General features: G+C 37.3%; 1 long non-coding RNA gene across 2 annotated transcripts; it reads right to left on the reverse strand.

Moving 5' to 3' along the window:
- Positions 1-5,052: 5,052 nt before the first annotated feature.
- LOC137410155 (uncharacterized) lies at positions 5,053-9,880 on the reverse strand. 2 transcript variants are annotated; one of them, XR_010980998.1, is made up of 6 exons: positions 9,807-9,880; positions 8,618-8,764; positions 7,766-7,912; positions 6,866-6,925; positions 6,421-6,584; positions 5,053-5,606 (listed from the first exon to the last, which is right to left on the reverse strand). It is a non-coding gene; the product is annotated as an uncharacterized lncRNA (long non-coding RNA). The 2 variants fall into 2 exon arrangements; XR_010980999.1 differs by having other exon boundaries at positions 8,618-8,722; positions 9,807-9,847.
- Between the last annotated feature and the right edge of the window lie 10,897 nt (positions 9,881-20,777).

Genomic DNA, 20,777 nt, shown 5'->3' on the forward strand with positions numbered 1-20,777 from the left:
GCGCACTCTGTTGGTTTCAGCAGAACGGAAGCGAGTTGGGTTCAGCTCCCTCCTGTTGGTTTCAGCAGGTTGTACAGTCAGCAGCGTTAGGTTCAGCGCACTCTGTTGGGTTCAGCAGAGCATAAATGAGTTGGTTTCAGCTCCCTCCTGTTGGATTCAGCAGGTTGTAGCGTTGGTTAAAGCGCAGAGATCTAGAGCTAGGGGTTGTCCCCACCCTACTCTTGCGAGTTTTCTTCACTGGTGGCAGCGGTGGGATAATAGTGAAGCAATTCTCTCAAACCCTTTTAAATTCAAACATGGTGCGCAAGAGTAGAAGTAAGGACGGCCCATATGATTTATGCACTAATATGATGGAAAGAGGGCACATACCTGCAAAAGTAGCCATGCTGCCTATTCCTGCTCCTTCATTTGATGGCACAAGTGATGTGGAAGAGTTTTTGCATTGTTTTGAAGCAGTGGCAAAACATAATCAGTGGAGTGAAGAAGAATGTAGGCTACGGTTAACATTGGCATTGAAAGGCCCAGCTACCAGAGGTGTTGGTGGCAATACCTATGAAGAAGTTTGCCATAAACTTAAGGCACAATATGGGCTCAGGACAGACACAGCTAGCGCCATATTAAAATCTATGAAATTAAAGCCAAAGGACAACATATATCATTATGCTGAAAAGGTACAGAAGTTAGTTCAAAAGGCTTTCCTCGAGCTAGATAGCTATCAGCATGACCAGCAAGCCAAGCGTGAGTTGATTGCAGCAATTCGGCCTAATTCACAGCTGGCCTGGACACTACGCTTATCTCCTCCCAGCACCATGACTGATGCTGTAGAAACTAATCAGAAGTATCAGGATATGGTAGAATATGATACAAATGTCCACCGAGTAGAGCTAGAAGATGTCCAACAATTAAAATAAGAACTGACAGAGCAAATGCAAATGAGTCAAACAGCTTTGCTCAAACATTTTGCAGAAATGCAGAGTAAGTTTATGCAGCAGATGTTGGACACGCAAAAGCAAATGGCGGCATCACAGCAAGCAATGATGACACAGCTAACATCGACGACAATGAGAAGCCAACAGCCTCAGAGAGAAGTTCGATGCTACAACTGCAATGGCAGAGGCCACGTTGCTCGTTACTGTGATAAGCCAAAGCCATCGGGAAACGACCAAGTTCAGGCAAACTAATGCTCGTACTGCCTGAACTTTGTGATGTGGGCAAACTTAGGATACAGGCATGTTGGCTCACCAGTGCATACTACATTCCTGTACGGATTCACCAACAAAGATTTGTCATGTTACTTGACAGTGGTTGTACAAAGTCCGTACTTCCGAAGAAATTGCTAGAGACATTGCTTAGCTCATGTTACTCGAAGTTGTTACCTGTGCGAGGTAGCGGGATATTGGCAAATGGGCAGCAGATTTTGCTTGAAGGCATGACGAATTTAAAATTTCGACTGGGACCGATACAACTGCAACATCAGTTTGTAGTATCTGATGTGGACAATCACATTCTGCTAGGGTTAGACTTCTTGGAGGATCAAGAATGTCAGATGGATTTCCGTCATTCGCAGCTACGTTGTAAGGGCACTGAAGTTGCCTGCTGCGCCGAGGACGGAGAACCCCTTTCGGTGAATGTGCAGGTCAAAAGGAACATAGTTGTTTCGCCAAATACTGAATGCTTATTGTTGGCGAGGCTTAGTCGAAAGTGGACGCCAGGGCCAGCTTGCATTAAAACTTTACACAAGGTTTTGGGCTTGAAGGTTGTCACATCGCTGTGTGAACCTACAGAGCAAGAGGTCAATATTCGTGTGATGAACACAAGCAATAAACTTATTCATCTACCTTCTGGAAGAAAGGTAGCCGTCTGTATGCCTGTGGAAAGACAAGAACAGTTTCAGAAGGACTGCAATAGAACTAAATGCTCCAAACACTTCAATGAACATTTACCCAGTTGGACGCAATCTCTGCCAGAAATGGAACCAAAGCAAGTCAACACACCGCTGATAAAGCATCAGAAAATGTTCAGCTCCAGCAAAGGTGATGTTGGTGGCCACCAAGTAGTAAAACATTAAGTCTCGGTTATGAAAGATAGACCGCTTATTAATCAGCTAGCATATCGGCTGGGGCCGATACAGAAAGCTGAGGTTGAAAAGCCAGTAGAGGAGTTAAAGCCGCACAATTTGTATAAAGGAGGTACAAGGCTCTATCTACAAAAGTGGAGAATCCAAGATGATATGAAAGATGAACCCACCACCTTTTCTGTCGGAACCAAAGCTTCATTGAAATCATTCTTCACGGAGAAAGGATGCAGTACTAAACTTAAACCAAGAGATGCTAATCTCTGCACCATCAGCAAGTATCTGACAAACCAGAAATTTAAAATGGAGTGCAAGGGGGGAAACCCTATTCAATATGAAAGTGATATTAGACTAAGCACCACCAGAATATGCAGAAAAAAACTGCCTAAGCCAACGGATCGCCCTCCTGATTCAGAGGTGATGGAGCAACCCGTCCCTCTGCTCCAGGATCACACAGAGATATCCAAGCTGGGGGATCACACTATTCCGCCAACCCAGCCTACTAATTTATGTCAGCACCTACCGGACTACCGCTTAGATGTCTGCCATAGAAGTAATGCCATTCTGGGACAGAATGAAGTTTTAGGGGAGGATAGTGTTGTAAACGTAAAAATAAAGCGAGATATTCTAAAGAACAAACTCTATGAAAGGAATGGTGGCCATGAAAAAGACCGTGGAGGAATAACTCCGAAAAGTTGTCTTATTTGGATGCTATCGGTCCCATGTACGTCAGGCTCATCAAGGCGCTCTGGACACCCGGCGCAGAAAAACATGGTGAACTGATCAAAGGGAAAAGGTGACGTAGCCAATATATATATAGAGAAGAGACTTCTGGGATAGTGAATGACCTAGAAAAGATAACAGACGCCATTTATTAAGGCTTTTACGCAGTGAACAATCTTCTATAATTTATTTCTTACCGTTCACTCATTGGAAGACATTTTTTATGTTCATGGTTACATGTCAAAATATTCTAAGTTTCTGTTATAATTAATTGTTAGTGGTTTAAGATTACTTAAACAATATTGTTTCCGTTTTTGTTCTACGTTTTCTCGAGATAAGATTTTGTAATTAGCCCTTTTCGTTATCGAAATATGTCTTAATGTTTTTTTACACTTACTGTTCGCTACCCAGTATATGTAGAATTTCCTGGGCTTTTTGTTAGTGTTTAGATTGTTATGCTATAATGGCTCATTGTCTAGGGATAATTTTTTATTGTTCTGTATGTGAAAATTCTTAGAAACTCGGCAGTCAGCAAGACGATATGATTGGTCGGTTTGAACGATAACCGTCAATCTCTAGGCCAATCGCTTATGTAATATAAATACTGCCACTAATTTTTAGGCAGTTCAGCTTGGGTGTGACTTTTGAATTGGATGCATGATTAGTATTACTATAATAAAGTCGTTATTGTTAGAGAAATATCGTTTATAATCGGCACTAACAGCAAGCTCACAAAAAATGACTACAAATAAATAGGATAATTAAATAATTATCCTTACAAGAGTTGTGTTCTCTCCTGTTGGTTTCAACAGGTTACGCCGTTGGTTTCAGCGCACTCTGTTGGTTTCAGCAGAACGGAAGCGAGTTGGGTTCAGCTCCCTCCTGTTGGTTTCAGCAGGTTGTACAGTCAGCAGCGTTAGGTTCAGCGCACTCTGTTGGGTTCAGCAGAGCATAAATGAGTTGGTTTCAGCTCCCTCCTGTTGGATTCAGCAGGTTGTAGCGTTGGTTAAAGCGCAGAGATCTAGAGCTAGGGGTTGTCCCCACCCTACTCTTGCGAGTTTTCTTCAATACGCGACTGTTGGCATGTAATGCTTATCTATCAACATCTGCTGTTAGCCCTGTCACTATCTCGGTCTATGCATTTATCATGCCTTCCAATGGTCAAGTATAATTGCAGTGGCTCAAAACCTGGTCAGTTTCTGGGTCGTTTTGTAGAGGTGGAGCTTAATCCGGAAATGCAAATGTTTTGTCGGCACTAAGCGACGAGGTTTTAAGCAAGTGCCAATGTTTAGTCGGTTAGAAATTGAGTCTGTAATCTTATTATTTTTTTGTAACAAAATAAAGCATAAACATCGTTTTAGACAAATCTTTAATTAAAAATATGAGATCTTTCATCAAACTAGCATAACGTATTCACATAGTTGTTTATCGTAGTTTTGTCGTGTTAAGACGAAATAGTAACATGCTCACGAAACGGAAAAAAATCTTCTCAAAAATACATCATTAATTATTCTGTATTCGTTTATACAGTGTGTATGAAAAATGTCTTACATACGTTGTAATATGATTGCACTTACATGTATGTAACGTGGTATTATATAAGTTATTGAATATTTGTGATTATGTTCTAACCAAATAAAATGCACATTGAAACAATTGTCTACTTTGCTACCATTCTGAGAGCTAAAGAAGATTCTATTTCATTTTAGTGTAACTATTTATGTTAGCGTATCGTAAGACAAAGATTGTGAAAAGGCAACAGAAGACATTAGTCTATCTTATCTTTACTACAAACACCGACTTCTCCAACAACTAACTTTGTTTAGATTTTGAACATGACCGCACTCTGTAGGTATTCATTTGTCAATTTGCTTATATATTTATTATTTATGTACAGCATTGTGTGACCAAAAAAATTTTCTTGATTTGTTGAGCAAAAAATATTTTCTTTTTGTTGGCATGATGATGTATTTTCTTGCTCCAATATAAATAATGCATGTGGCAATTGTTGTGCATCATTGTTAGCAGCTTTCCCGTTACCTCCACAAGCACAATGTAGCCAATTCTGGAAAATCAGAGGGCAGCACACACAAAACCTTCAGCATGATGTATGTCTATTGGCATTGCTGATGTTGTACAACATACATTGTTTGAAAAGTCGATGCGCAATGACAAAATGTCTGGTGATGGACCACTGGAACAATGATGGGAAGTAGGTTGTTTTAGTTATCGGACGAATCTATCATGATAAATCGTAAAGTTTAATAATTTTACTTTATTTGATATAAAAAGAAAATGTTGCACATAACTTAATTACTACCACATCAGCACCAAAGCCATAAAAGGCCTTTAACAAGCACAAATGAGAACAGAATAACAGAGTAGAAAAGGGCTACATATACTACATGTAGATATGTGAAAATAAGTGAATATAAGTATGGTTTATGTAAAAAAAAATCAGTGTTGAAAATCCTGAATGTTTTATGTATGTAGGTATGTTTTAATTTGATCAATATATTCACTCAAAATTGAGCACAGTACAAGCTGAAACAGTTCGAGATTTTGCATATAAAAGTATTCCTATCTAGAACAAGTTTGTTCTCTATAGCTGCAGATGAATTGGCAATGAGGTAGAGGGCACGCCAGATGCCATCTGGCGTGACTTCCCTTCATTGCCAGTTCACCAACAGCTATGGGGAACAACCTTGCTCTATGCCTATCTAGATATTGCTTGTATTAGAAAGCCTCAGGAAGCATTTTTGCTCTGCCATTTCTTACTCCCTGCAAACTCCTCTTGGAGATCCTTGATCTAAAACAAAAACAATCATAGCATGTGTATTTACATCTCCTTGAACTTGTAATGTACTGTGAATGCAGTATTCAAGTGGCATTATTTGCGACAATTTTTGACTTTGACAAGAATACTATTTGTTAATTTAATGAAGTAGATTGGAAAGTTACATTGGACATTGTGATTAGCTGGAAGGTAATTTGGCGATCTCAAAGAACCGGACAAATCTGCTTTTGCTAGTTCCTGACTTTATTACTGTTTTTACAGTAGTTTTATTTCACAATTATTTCCTGACTTCATATATCTTCTCCAATCCTACATTGCTCAACTGACTTAGCCCATAGAGTTGACTTGTACAAGACAACAGCGAAATTAGTCCAAGTACTCAGTCTATGAATCGGATGGTGTTGTGGCACCTTGTTATCAATCTCTCAAAGAGTTGATAACAACTCCAGAGATGCTCCCAAATCCTGATTAGAGATTTGCACATTACATCAAATCACCAATCATGAGATTGGCATTAAAGCACCATGAAAATGGATTACCCAGTTTGTAAATTAAATCAAATTAAAACCATCAATTACATAGTGGATGATGGTTTTAATTTCATTTTATTTGAAAGCTGAGCAGTCACCCTTCTAAGTGATTTGATTTGGAGCAAAACGCATGCCAGCGATTTGATATGCTTTACAAATCTGGAATCAAAGACTTGGGAGCATCGCTGCACAACTTTCTCCAATTCAGACACTGAGCACTTACACTAAAGTGACACAAAAGCATCATGCAACAGGGTTCTAATTTTAAAACTGAGTTACTAAATATTACCACTCACCGGACTGTTAGGTATGAAAGTAACATCAGGTGTCTGAGTTACATCTATAATGCTGTCGTTTGTGGCGTTTCGTAGATGCTCCCCACATCTATGGAAGCTCACATAGCCTCTGCTCTTACTCCTACCCATCCTGAGCAAGCACTGCGTTTCCTCCTTATCTTGAGCTATAAATCAGAATGCTCGAGGCATTGAACGTTTGGCTGGGTGTGAACAGGCAACTTAACAAATATCGCAGTTGGCAGCAAATAATTTGTTTCTGAAACCTAATCCTGCCTACACAAGGGGTTCTTCTGCATTATCCTACTATAACTTCACGTTTTTCTAGCTACTAATCTAGGGCTATAAATGGCTTGAAGATTCGCCTACCAATGAAATTCCACATTTAACCATAATTAATATTGCACGATTTGCCTAAAATTTTATTGCTGGTTATGTGAGTGAGTACCTCCGTGTTACTATCAGATGTATTGTCTTGAGGATGCGGTCTCTTTGTTGGATTCTGTGACTAAAAATATAAACAATACGTAAATTATGTATATCGACACCATGTGACAACATATATGAATTTATGCACATGTATAGCATATTTATATTTGTGGGCACAATCTAACTAAATTTAAATTGGCAAAAGAGTCCAAACAAAGGCCTTGTTGCCAGAGCTACAAAATAAGCTTTCATTCTATCTTGCTTTTAATGATTGTTTTTGCAAATTTTAGGTGTGAAATATTCAATGTAAAATAAAATATTACGTCCAAGTTTAACCAAAGGTGTGAACTGCGATATAATACTATCTGGCGCATGTGTGAGGCCTCACGATGAGAAATTCTCAAGAAAAATGAGACAGATTGCCGTAAACTTCACTGGCTATTGGGTCAAGGATATGGTATCTGAGCATTCCAATCAAGTCTGTGTTTCTTTGCAATTCTACCAAATTTCTATGAGAGTGTAGATGAATAAAAGAAGAGAAAATGTTTTTGAACTTTGATGTACTGTGAGACCGAAAGCAAAGTATCGAATACAGCTTAGACATGTCGCAACCCTCACAGTAGTGTAGACTTAGATTTACTGCATTCTCTGATTTTGGCTTACAAGAATATAAATGTGCACGCATGCTTTTGTTACAAGATAGCTATTTCAGAAATAAAACAATTTAAAATCCATAAAAGTAATAAATATTATTCATCATCTCTATGTAAAATCCATACTATACTATCTGTGCATTTGCAAAGACATGGAAGGATAGCCCTGTCTAAATATATTGGACATACAATGACCGAGTTTTGCTGTCCAAAAATATCCCTTATAATAGGCTGAGTAAAATATTCTTGGTGTACCGGTAACTTACCCTCCGCTGTTCTTTGTACTTTTCCTTCTGGGTTTGCTGTCTTTCAGGGCCGTACATGCAGCCATACTCTTTTTCTTCGCCATACATACATCAATAGCTTTGACTGTCATGGATGACGTTCTTACCTCTCCAAATATCTTCACCTTGCTAAATTAGAGCAGATAAAATTTTAAAATTAAGAAACATGGTACAGATTTTTTAGATTCATTAGCTGAAGACGTCGTAGGTTTTTAGCCTTACTTGATTGCTAACACTCAATTGGGAACTAACTGCTGCATGTATATGATGCTTGATACATTTATTGCTTGCTTGATTGTAGTTATTAATATATACAATGATTTTTAATGTCATCTCAATTGCATGCCAATGCTTGTACACTGAAGTCCATGTATATCTTCTAATCAAGGCTGCACTATAAGCTTGATCGTAATCCACTGCATGTCTGTATATACCCGAATATCCACTTCGTCAAATTAAGCTTAAAAGTTGAGTGTCTATAGAGAGTAATCCTTTATTGCTGAGACTTAGATGGTGTGTATCCAGTGTGAGTTGCTAGTGAACTGATGAAAATTGTGTCAACTCTGCTTCAAGTAGGGCCTGTGACGTCATAGATCACATGGTACAAAAATAAACCAAAAAGGGCTCCATCAAACTGCAGCATAAAAACATATAAGCTACTATTGACATGTACTTCTATTGCACAACAACCAAGCATAGGCCTACATTTTACAATCAAGGTTACACTTCAACATCAATATTACACTAAAATATCCGAGGTATAAAATGTTCATTTTTAACGCAAGATCACAAATTAGGCAGTGAAGAAAAAGTGCTTTAAGGATATGAGATTACCTTCAAAAAGTCTTTCATGCTTGTTGAATATGCCGTCCTCATGGTTTGTGTAAAACTTGTTGCCATATTCGATTTCATGGGCTTTGATAGCTTGCTCAGACTCGTCTAACAATGAGGCAAGAAGGAGCGGCATAATGCTTAAATGCACTGCAATTAAAAATATATATTTGGTAGGCCCTCAGGCTCCTCGTAGAAGTTGACTGTCGTCAGCGATCATGTCATTCAGCTATCGAGGCTTCGATAACCTACCGACATGATTGCCGACTACAGGCACGGGAGGCCTGTAGGTAGGTCTATATAGAAGATGAAATGATGAATACAAAAAGTCAGTTATGAATACATGATGACCCACTGAGGTCTTGAAGCAATATGAATATGCAGTGCATTTCAATTAATTTTTTAAGACAAATTGCAAGCAGAAAGCGACTCTGACTACTGAGGACTACTGATCACAGGCAGGCTGTCTAGTCCAAAAATATAACTGCCCTGCATTGCAGAAGACTACAAAAACTTGCTTTACCTTGCCTCCTCTCCTACACTTTTTGTGAACCAAACAGATGAGATACAGCCTAGGCCTGGCGGTGCTACTGACAGCGCACCATTGTAGTAACAAGTTCAAATAAAATTTGAGATACACAATTAAATGGTTGTTCCTTAGGTAGCTACATACTGTCGTTGCTTCAAAACGTCCTACAGTTGAGACTTGGTAGTAATATAAAGTTAGTTGTTAAAAAAGTGTGTGCTTGCAGCAAATACAGTAAAGATAAAAAACTGATGTCTTCTGTTGCCTTCATTTTTACAATCAATGCCTAACGAGATGCTAATACTAATATTTACAGTGAATTAAAATAGAATCATTTTAGGCTCTCAGAATGGTAACAAAGTGGACAACCGTTTTAATATGCATTTTCTTTGTTCAGAACATAATCGTAACTTTTCAATATTTTATGTAATACCGCTTTACAAAAGTGTATTCATATTAAAAAAATATATAACTATTTTTCAAATATAAACGAATACAGAATAACTAATGGTGTATTTTTGAGAAGATTTTTTCCGTTTTGTGAGCGTGTTACCATTTATTCTTAACAAGAAAAAACTACGATAAACAGCTATGTAAATACTCTATGTTATTTTGCTAAAAGAACTCATATTTGTAATTAAAAATTTGCTTGGAAAAGATGCTTACGTGATATTTTGTTAAACGAATAGATAACTACTCGATTTATCAACAACTAAACGTTTGCAGTGGTTCGACTAACTTTAAAGCTTTTGTATTTCCGGATTAAGCTCCGCCCCTACAAAACGACCCAGAAACTGAACAGGTTTTGAGCCACTGCAATTATACCTGACCCCTTCCAATAAATAATTGTTTTGATAGACTTTAACGCATAGCGTAATATCCTTACACTCATGCAAACAATCGTCCATACATGTAGTTATTTTCACCGTAAACATAAGTAATCGTGGCAGCTTATAGGCTATTAGCCAATAACGTACGAATATCAATGATATATCGATATACGCACCGGCACCTTACGCCTAGAATAGCTTAATGCTAGGGTCATGACCAATGGATTGGTCGCTGAAGCGCGCATTTCGTTTGCAATTGTTGTTTACAACCGAAAAGTACCACCATAGTACAGGAAAAAGCAGGTAATCTGCGACTATGTCTTTATTTCCATCACATTGACTGTAGAGTAACCATGTTTCTACAAAGCTCAAATAAAAAACACTTAGCCTACATAACTGATTTATGCAACTCTTGCTTAAAAACCCATGGGTGGATATGGAGAATTTACGTTATGTATAACTAAAAACTAACACAAATCCACACACGACATCAGTGTTGAATGTGCTTTGTCATTTTAATCTATTTTGACTATATTATTCAGTTTACACACTTTTGCTTAGCTTGTGGGAACTGAATTGATCATTACTGGTTCAAGTACTAGAGAAGGTTGTTGTATGGAAATACTGTGAAAACAAGATACCGATAGGGAATGTAGCCAGACCACAGGATAAGCATATAATACGTACAAGCAGCAAGACGCCAAAGGACATTAAAAGATTCGATAATTAGAAAATGTCAATTGAAAATTATGAACTTCAGAATTGGAAGAAATCAATCATAGAAATTGCGTCAACACCAGATGGAGAACATGCCAAAGAGAGTCTTTTTTTGACAGTTAAGGCTCCTAGCTGTAAGAGACTGAAGTACAGGGCAGAAAAACATATAAACTTAATATAATTGAAGCTAAAATAAATTGACAGATGTTATTTGTTGCTGATCTGGTGTATGCTGACTGCTACAATGTTTCAACAGTCCTAATTCTGGCTGCCTCCTGTTATATTGTTGATATCCCTCTCCTTGTGCTTGACACTCTGTAGAGTTGCTGACTTCGTTGAATACCTGTTAGTATTTGTTGTAGCCAGTTACTCTCTTTTATATTAAGTGGTGTTGATAAATAATATCCATTATTTAGTTGTAATTTTATGTTTTCATTCCTAAGCTCTTCATTACAATGGCCAGAGAATTCCCAATTCAATTGATGTCCCATACATTCACATCGCATCAGCTGTGATGGTTGGACAAATCCCATACTTGATATTTCCGGCAGCATAGCAATTGCTCTAGGTTTTCATATTTGCTGATTGGTCATATATCGTTTTAAACCCTGACACATATTAGCCGTCAGGTGAAGCCAGACCCTAGCTTAAAAATTCATGCCGAATCCGTCCTAATAATCTGCCATTTATTGGTTGCTTTGTGTGTAGCCCTCGGTCTTTATCAGTTTTTCCCAGCAGTGATCCTCATCTCCGTTCAATAACATTGGTTACACGCCTCTGTGTCATGTTTTTGGTTTTTCCACTGAGTACATTTTGTGTGGCGGTCTCTTAATGCAGTGTCTCGTCGCGGCTAGTTAGTAGCTAGTCTTATTGTGCGACAGTTATTGGATGGCTTTCCATCGTTTGGCAAATTTGTCCCAGTTTGAGGAATGTCAATTATCCCTCGATCAGTTGTGATCTAGTCACCCCGGGGTTCATAATCGTATTCTCGTAGGTTTCTATAGTTATATACTCGTGCAATGGTCACCATGGTGCTGGAGTTGAATCATTTAATCTTAACAGTATTTAGCTGGATTGCATACTGGCTTGTTTGTCCTTTCATGTAAGTTGCCTATAATCATTCGGAATCCGTATATTCATAGTCACTTTTAAATATCTAGCCTTGTATATGCCATAGCATCAAGCTGTAAAGTACATGTATATATGTATATGTAAAGTTATTAGAAGGTCATTCGGGAAATATATTGTGGTTGCTGTATCATTGCGATAGTCAACTGTATTGAATATAATTATATATATATATATTTGCTTATTAATTCATGTAAGTTGCTTATAATTATTCGGAATCCGTATATTCATAGTCGTTTATCTAGCTGTATATATGCCATAAGATCAAGCTGTAAAGTACATGTATATATGTATATGTAAATTTACATAATTTACATTAAGTTAGTAGAAGGTCATTCAGGAAATATATTGTGGTTGCTGTATCATTGCGATAGTCAACTGTATTGAGTATAATTATTTATATATTTGCTTATTATTTCATGTAAGTTGCTTATAATTATTAAGGATCCAAACATTCTTTTTGTAGGTTTTATGTTATCAAGTTTTTTGATTGTTTTATGTTTTGATATATATATTCATGTTAAGCTGGGCGCTGTAAGCTATTTTTATTCGTACTCTCTCTCATCATCATAAATATAATTTGTCATCCGCTTTTGTTGTACGATCTCGTAGCTCATATCTTCTATTCACTCTATATAGTGGTCATTCTCTCACTTTCCAGAATCAGTGTTTTTCTCTATATCTGGTATCTCCTTTGCGTTAGTTCTGTACGATGTACGAGGGTGAAACATTTTCATGTACAAGTTTTAATCGCTTTACTGAAACTCAGCTTGGTTTTGCAAAGGGCTTGATACACGGTACTATGTTTGCTGTGACATCTGTTCGATACAAAGTATGAAACAGGCTCAGGTACTGACTTGAAAGGGCTCGGCTACAATTTTTGCCAATCTCAAGTCTGAATAGGTAGCATCTACCTCCTATTTTGAAAGATATGTCTGTTGCTTGTTGATTGTAATAGTCTACATGTTTTAGTTTGAGAAATTCTTATATTTCTTGCATTCAACAGCCATATAAAAAATATACGCACAAACCACGTGTAAGTTGGTGAAGTCAAGCTACTAGCAGTTTTACACAGAGTATGAATGACAGCCAAAGACACTGAAATATTTAAAAACATTTTTTCCTAGGTGTTATTGACCTCTGACAATCTTTCTTCAGTGTTTCTACCTTGACTTTCTAAAGTCTGAGTGTCTTCTCACTAAATTATTACACAGACTGTTACTTCTATCTCTACAGGATGGTGCTGCCTCGATGTAGAAACAGCGCTAATTTTTTAATTTTCCGATTCGTGAGAGTTTAATCTTCCCTCATCATGACACTCTCTCAGACGGTTGAGCTCGGCGACAAGGAAATCATCAAGATAATAGAGGAGTACCTAGCAAATAAACAGGTTGATATTGCCCTCATATGTTTGGAGAGAGAGAGTCGGGAATCATTAATGGTATGTCCTGAATATGGTTCTGGTTGAAAGGGATACCTCGTTGTCATAAACCATGTCTAAAACCATTCATAGGCTTGTCTCTCCGTCAGACCTTCCACCAACAAGTTTGCTGAAAACTAAGTTAAAATTCAAGTAATAGTATTCTTTTCTGACCTTCGCGCTATTACAGTGTGGTAATTATATAATAATTGTATGATAATTACATAGTATTATATAATAATTGTATGATAATGACATAATATTATATAATAATTGTATGATAATCGCATAGTATTATATAATAATTATACGATAATTACATAATATTATATTATAATTGTACGATAATTACATTATTTTATAATAGTCGTATGATAATTGAGTAATATTATGTAATAATTGTATAATAATGTAACTATTATATAATAATTGTATGATAATTGAATAATATTATATAATAGTTGTATGATAATTACATAATATTATATAATATATAAATAATATTGTACAATAATTGTATGATAATTACACAATATTATATAATACTTGTATGATAATTACATAATATTGTATAATAATTGTATGCCGTATAATCTTAATGCGGTATGATCAAAGCCTTGTCTGGCTGTCTGAAGAGACAGGTAGATTATGAAAAAAGGATTTCACCAGATGGGATTTGAACTCACCACATTTAGCTCAGTAGACAGACACTCCAACATCTACACCATTTGACCGTTTTGGCTTATTACACAATAACTAGTACAGTTTTTGGTCTTGTGCACCGTGAGATAACGTAATCACTCATCACTATCGTTTTGTAGGGGAAGACGGGGCACAGTAAGCCAATTTTGGTTTGTTTCTCAAATAAAATATAAGTGACTGCTTGAATTGAGCTTAAACTTGGTCTATAAAAATTTAACATGTTGTTATTATTGTATTTGAATTGTAATGATTCACTTTGGATCAATCGCGAGATTTTATTGTTTTTGCAACATTTTACACCTGGCTCACTTTGCTCCACTACCGAGGCAAGGTGAGCCACCCAATGGGGCAAAGTGAGCCATAGCAATAAATATGTGATTTGATTGCACATAATATATATTTGATATCTTTTAACTGTTTTAAAACATTGAGTGTGACAATTGGCTAACTAAATTTGACTTATGACTAAGACAGAACATGGTGAACTAATTATACATAGTTTATAACATAAAATGTGGGAGCAAGTCGTATGAGCATTATCGTGAAATAATGTAGTAAAAAGTGTGTCGCCTACAGTCTCTATCAGCAGTGTTATTGAGAATAGTTTATCTTACAGTGTAAGCAGATAAATCTACTCTGAATGTAGTTCGATTTCTAACCCTCAGAGTCCCACCAGTGTTTACTGGCTGCCCAAAAAATATAACTATAGATTCAAAGTCAACATCATACACGTCTTCCTCCTCTGGATAAACAAAGCAGTTTCCAGCTTTTCTTATGAAACTGATGGTAACTGAGTTTTCATTACATTTCATGACTCTTCCTGCATAATAAACATTAAAGATTGACTTGCAACAAAATTCACATTACAGTTATTTGCTATCAAAACATTCACCATGTCTTACTCTGCTGTGTTGTAGTTGCAAAATAGGTGGAAATGGATTTACAAACTCTTAAAAGTTCAAAAACGAACAGTTAATCGCGGTCATTACGAGACCGCCATAAATTAGAATCTCTTTCCAAAACGGCTCAAATGGGACGTAGTTGTACCAGATGGCTTCTGTTTACACTTTCACGCAACCTCATTCGTCGAAATATTTTCACAAATATACTTCATGCATTCAATGAAACCATGTCTATTGTCCTCACATGTCTATTTCATCGTCATTGTAATGCCGTCACTTTCAGCACTGATAACTTATAACCTACCGTGAGAATTTATTTAATTTTTTAACCTTAGCTCGAAGGAGTACATATCATTGTCTGGTAAACATGACGAGCCTGTTGGTCACCTGTGATAATCAAAATATGTTGCAAAAATTATTCACGAAGTATGGGTCACATGATCAGATTACGACTAGATGATTAGTTCAAGTCGAAACAAAACTGTAAAGTAGCGATCATCTATATTTGATACGGTCTTTTGATACCAAATAACTGTAATGTGAATTTTGTTGCAAGTCAACCTTAGCCAATTCCGTACCAAACTAAAACATGATTATTGATGTTAATATTGTCCCTAGTAGGAGGTACATCTTTACTTTCATCTTTATCTGGACTTTCTTCATCAGAACACAATAATTATTGGGCTAACTCTTCTTCCTCTGATGAAGAATCTGTTTGCTCTTTTTTCTTAGTTTTTCTTTGTCTTGTTCTTAGTCACAGTTACTTTGGATGTTTTTAGCGTAGATCTAATCCAAGTAGACACATGTTGCTACATTTTAAACACCGGCTCACCTGCTTTCTTGTTTCTTGACCAGCTTGGTGGAATACTCAAGTCATTAGCCATGCTGTATTTGTAAGCTAGTTCACATACTTTTTCAGTAGATAAATCTTAAAATCTGTTGTCTAGATTTTTTAAATGGCTAGCCAACTCTTCTTACTTCTCATGCAACACCTGAGATCCACGAGATCTCTCATTCCTGCGCGAAGAGACGGTCACTTAGACGATGTTGTACAATATTGCAGTAACTTAAACAACTTTTTAGTTAAATGTAAGATTAGCTTGGTTAGATGCCAAGCTCATAGAACATGGTCACAAATAATTTAAATTATATCTATAAATTAAACAGGGTACATAGAACACTTGGGCATCTGCTTGTCCTGTCATGTGGAAAAAATACTTTTTCTGGAATATCCTTGATGTGCACCAAGCGATTAGCTAGCCTTGGATGAGAAAAGAAAATGTGGTGCATTCTTCTCTTGAGGTTGAAAGGTAGTTTTGTCAACCCAGTTTATCGTACATTACAGTGTGAGAAGGAAATTTATCACAAACTCTCTTGTACACCAGAGTACAGGGTTACGATGCATTAGAACGGAACTGCGTCAACGAAGTGCAGTACGCAATAATTTTGCAATACATTACAACTTTCTAATTCACAGTAGACATCCACTGCTACTGTGCTCCTGTTTCACATTGCCCATTGCTATATATTGGGCATTCACTTTTATGAAGCATTACCTGACAACCACCACTTCACGCACGCATGCTCTGAATGCACATTCTTCATAACATGAAACTGCTTGTGTACTGCAACTGCTGATTAGTATGAAGTTGATACTGTGGACCAGCTGACAATCCTGACTTTCCAAGCCTCTATACTGCATTGTGTACCATTTTTCACATACTGTGTTTAGCCAGTTCATGTAGGATACTCCTACTCTCACATCCTTTCATAATAGGAAGTCAGTCTGGCATTATCACAATTCTGATCGATGCAATTGAGGTTTTTGTGTTGTATTCTCTATAACATAATATGTTAAAAACGAAATAGATTTTTGCATTTCAACCATATAGCTAATTGTGATCAATTTGTTTGCCCACTCGTACTCAACTTTGACAGCATTCACATCTCGCCATCGTGCTGTGGTTGTGTCAAAGTCAACTCAATATTTGATTTTGTGATGAGTTTTCACAAAAATTGTGCTTAGGATGTATGTATGGTGTACTACTAACATTCCTACTACACCTTGCACTGCGAAATACACCTTAGCAACACTCTCATAACATCTAGCACTGCACATTGTGCGGAAGGCAACCCAGCCACTGTATCAATACCACTTATCCCACGACCAACCACGAGCGAAGCGATTGTTTGAGAGCTTTATGATAAATGCGTATGTGCACACAACTCACGAAAATTATTTATGAACAGCCGTCGCAAACCTTTGTACCGAAATCTCATCAACAATTTAACCATTTTTCAATGGAGTCGATTAAGTATAATAACGATACAAAACACGTATAAACCTTTTTAAATATATTGCCAAGTCTTTGAAATTTGTAGACAATATCCTAAAACTAACCCATCTGATCGGATTATACATAAATGGACAGATTAATTTAGCCTAAAATCGTCATTAAAACTTTGACAAGCTTTTTTTCATCAAAGTTAAGACCGGACAACGAAACGCCGACAAGGCCGCGCGATAGAGAGTAGAACTATTAAGTCGTGTGCATTTTACGAGAAAAACGTGCACATTTCACCAGTCTATGGCATTGTCCAATTGCTGAAGGTTTCTATAACTAACGTAGAAGTACTGAAAAGTAATAGTTTTTTTGCCGATTTCAAAGTAACTGACATTTTGGACACTTACAATGATTACTTTGGTATTCCAACTGATGTTCGAAGCAGTGGAAGTAAAGGAAATGACAATGATATTTCTCTAACGATTCTTATAAGATTATTACAATATTTAATTATAAAAGTAATTATTCGATTTTATAAGATTTAATTATAAGAATAATCATTCGAATTTACAAGATCGAAGTGTATAGTGACCGATGTTGGGCAGTATGTTACTGTTATTATTTTTTCTAAATAATTTTGTTAAATAGATATTCTAAAAATCTAGATAAATATCACAACTTCTTGATATTGGTTGCTATGACGTTTTGAAATGTAAACAAAATCGTGCATTGGTTTTCTATTATTACTGTATTACTATATTAATAATATTGGTTATTCTAATAATATCAGTGCATTTTACTTCTAATATTGCATTTCTCCTATTGCAGAGGAGAGATATATATAATATTTTCCTTTTATTGTTGTTGTCTGTTGTACATAATAATGCCCAGTACATTACAGCTACCATTGCAGTTATCCTATTGCACTGCAGTGCCATTTGATTGCCAATATTGCATTTCTCAACCATCAGTACCCTTTCTTTTTTCCAATATCATTTTGGTCGTGGGCTGTATGACAGGGAATTTCTAATTATGAAATTCATGTTGAACTTTCATGCGCATACTAGTAGACGTACCACTAGTAAGTTGATTTGTGGGCAAGAAAAGTTGTAACAATACTTCAGTTTATTTAGTTTTCAAGAAATTATCAGAACAAGTTAACCTTTTATGTCCTATGTTTGACTATGTTAGTGTAAATCTTTCGCATAACTAAGGAGGTTGTTTTTATTGTTACTGATTTTTCATCGTCTAGGTGACCATCTCTTTGAACAGGAATGAGATGTCTCATTCACGATTCTTCTGTGTTTTCATGCTTTGAATGGGTTAGGAATTGCCCTACCATTTCATCAATTCGGAGTTGCACTATTTAGATCATTCCAAGATGAGCGATGTATTCCTCAAAATAAAACTTGTTAGAGTTTTTCTAACTTTTTTCATATCAGGGTCACTTTTCAATTCATGAGTAGCCAATCGCCAGATCAAAATAAGAAATTATTTCATCATCTTCATATGAGCAACCCATCATTCGCATGTAAATATTAATATGAAAGTAACAGGTCCAGATGAAATAGTATGGAGAAGCAGTAGAATGTTTTTGTAGCCGATACCCGCATAGCTGTGTGAAGTACGCTGAAATATTTTTTACCTCTACTGGGGAGAGCTTAGCTGAGTATTATCAAATCCGATCCATCAGCAGTCAGCATTTCTGTGATACTGAATAGTACTCCCACGGCAAATACCTTCACATAAATTTATCGAAGCGAAATGGTCTGGAATAGGTTTGGATTCGTCTGTTCTTGTGATTTGGAGTGGAAGCAACTCCAAATCTATTCAAATCATGGAAACGCTCTGATTCTCAGGTGCTTTGATTCTGCTCTCATATTAATTTGTGATATTTGTAGGTGTTTTCTCAAAAGATGGACTTTTTCTCCGGCAGCTGATTCTTGATGGTCACTGGGATGACGTGCTTGAGTTCCTTCTGCCGCTCCATGGGGTGGAGGGCTTTGACAAAAACGCTGCCTTTACCTCATTTACAAGCATAAATTCCTGGAACTCCTTTGCATAAAGTTGGATCCTGGACCGTTACAGGTATGTTGTCCTGACAGGCCATTACATGTGATAGTATCTGACAGGTCATTACATGTGAGAGTGTCTGACAGGCCATTACATGTGAGAGTATCTGACAGGCCATTACATGTGAGTGTGTCTGACAGGCCATTAAATGTGAGTGTGTCTGACAGGCCATTACATGTGAGAGTGTCTGACAGGCCATTACATGTGAGAGTATCTGACAGGCCATTACATGTGAGAGTGTCTGACAGGCCATTACATGTGAGAGTATCTGACAGGCCATTACACGTGAGTGCGTCTGACAGGCCATTACACGTGAGTGCGTCTGACAGGCCATTACATGTGAGAGTGTCTGACAGGCCATTACATGTGAGAGTGTCTGACAGGACATTACATGTGAGTGTGTCTGACAGGCCATTACATGTGAGAGTGTCTGACAGGCCATTACACGTGGTTGTGTCTGACAGGCCATTACATGTGAGTGTGTCTGACAGGCCATTACATGTGAGTGTATCTGACAGGCCATTACATGTGAGTGTGTCTGACAGGCCATTACATGTGAGTGTGCCTGACAGGCCATTACATGTGAGTGTGCCTGACAGGCCATTACATGTGAGTGTATCTGACAGGCCATTACATGTGAGTGTGTCTGACAGGCCATTACATGTGAGAGTGTCTGACAGGCCATTTCACGTGGGAGTGTCTGACAGGCCATTACACGTGAGTTTGTCTGACAGGCCATTACATGTGAGTGTGTCTGACAGGCCATTACATGTGAGGGTGTCTGACAGGCCATTACATGTGGGAGTGTTTGACAGGCCAATACATGTGAGTTTGTCTGACACTCACATTACATGTGAGTGTGTTTGACAGGCCATTACATGTGAGAATACATATAATTATAGTTACAACTACACGTGCCATGAAGTTGTCACTCATTGACTCACTGTTTTCTAAAAAACACTTTTAGTTCTGATGCTACTTTGTTTGGATGTTTAGTTTCTTCAGTTTTTGTATTTTCGATTAAACACAGTCTGTTTCTGACATCTGTGATTGGCTAATGTCTTCCTTGGCTGTCATTCCATCATCATCCCTGTGGTTGGCTAGCAATCATTATTTTTTCATTTTGTTCATACAGAACCATGACTCCACATTGGACGAGGTCGTCAGCTGCCTCACTGAGTTAAAGCATCTTTGTTCTGATAGTAAGGAGTATGACAACTTGTGCTTTCTATTGACTCTTCCCTCCATTTCCTCTGATCAGGCCTACAAGAATTGGAACCCTTCCAGCGCCCGTATCAACTGCTTTAATGAGGTCGGCTCTCCATGTTGTTTTATTGCATGGGGTTACTTAGTCAGTGGGGTTATTATCTACACTCCTTGCTTTGTACAGTTACGTGCTCTCCATGTTCTTATTGCATGGGGTTACTTAGTCAGTAGGGTTATCATCTACACTCCTTGCTTTGTACAGTTACATGCTCTCCATGTTCTTATTGCATGGGGTTACTTAGTCAGTAGGGTTATCATCCACACTCCTTGCTTTGCACAATTACATGCTTTCCATGTTCTTATTGCATGGGGTT

Source organism: Watersipora subatra, unplaced genomic scaffold, assembly GCF_963576615.1.
Source record: "Watersipora subatra unplaced genomic scaffold, tzWatSuba1.1 SCAFFOLD_60, whole genome shotgun sequence".
NCBI classification, from domain to species: domain Eukaryota; kingdom Metazoa; phylum Bryozoa; class Gymnolaemata; order Cheilostomatida; family Watersiporidae; genus Watersipora; species Watersipora subatra.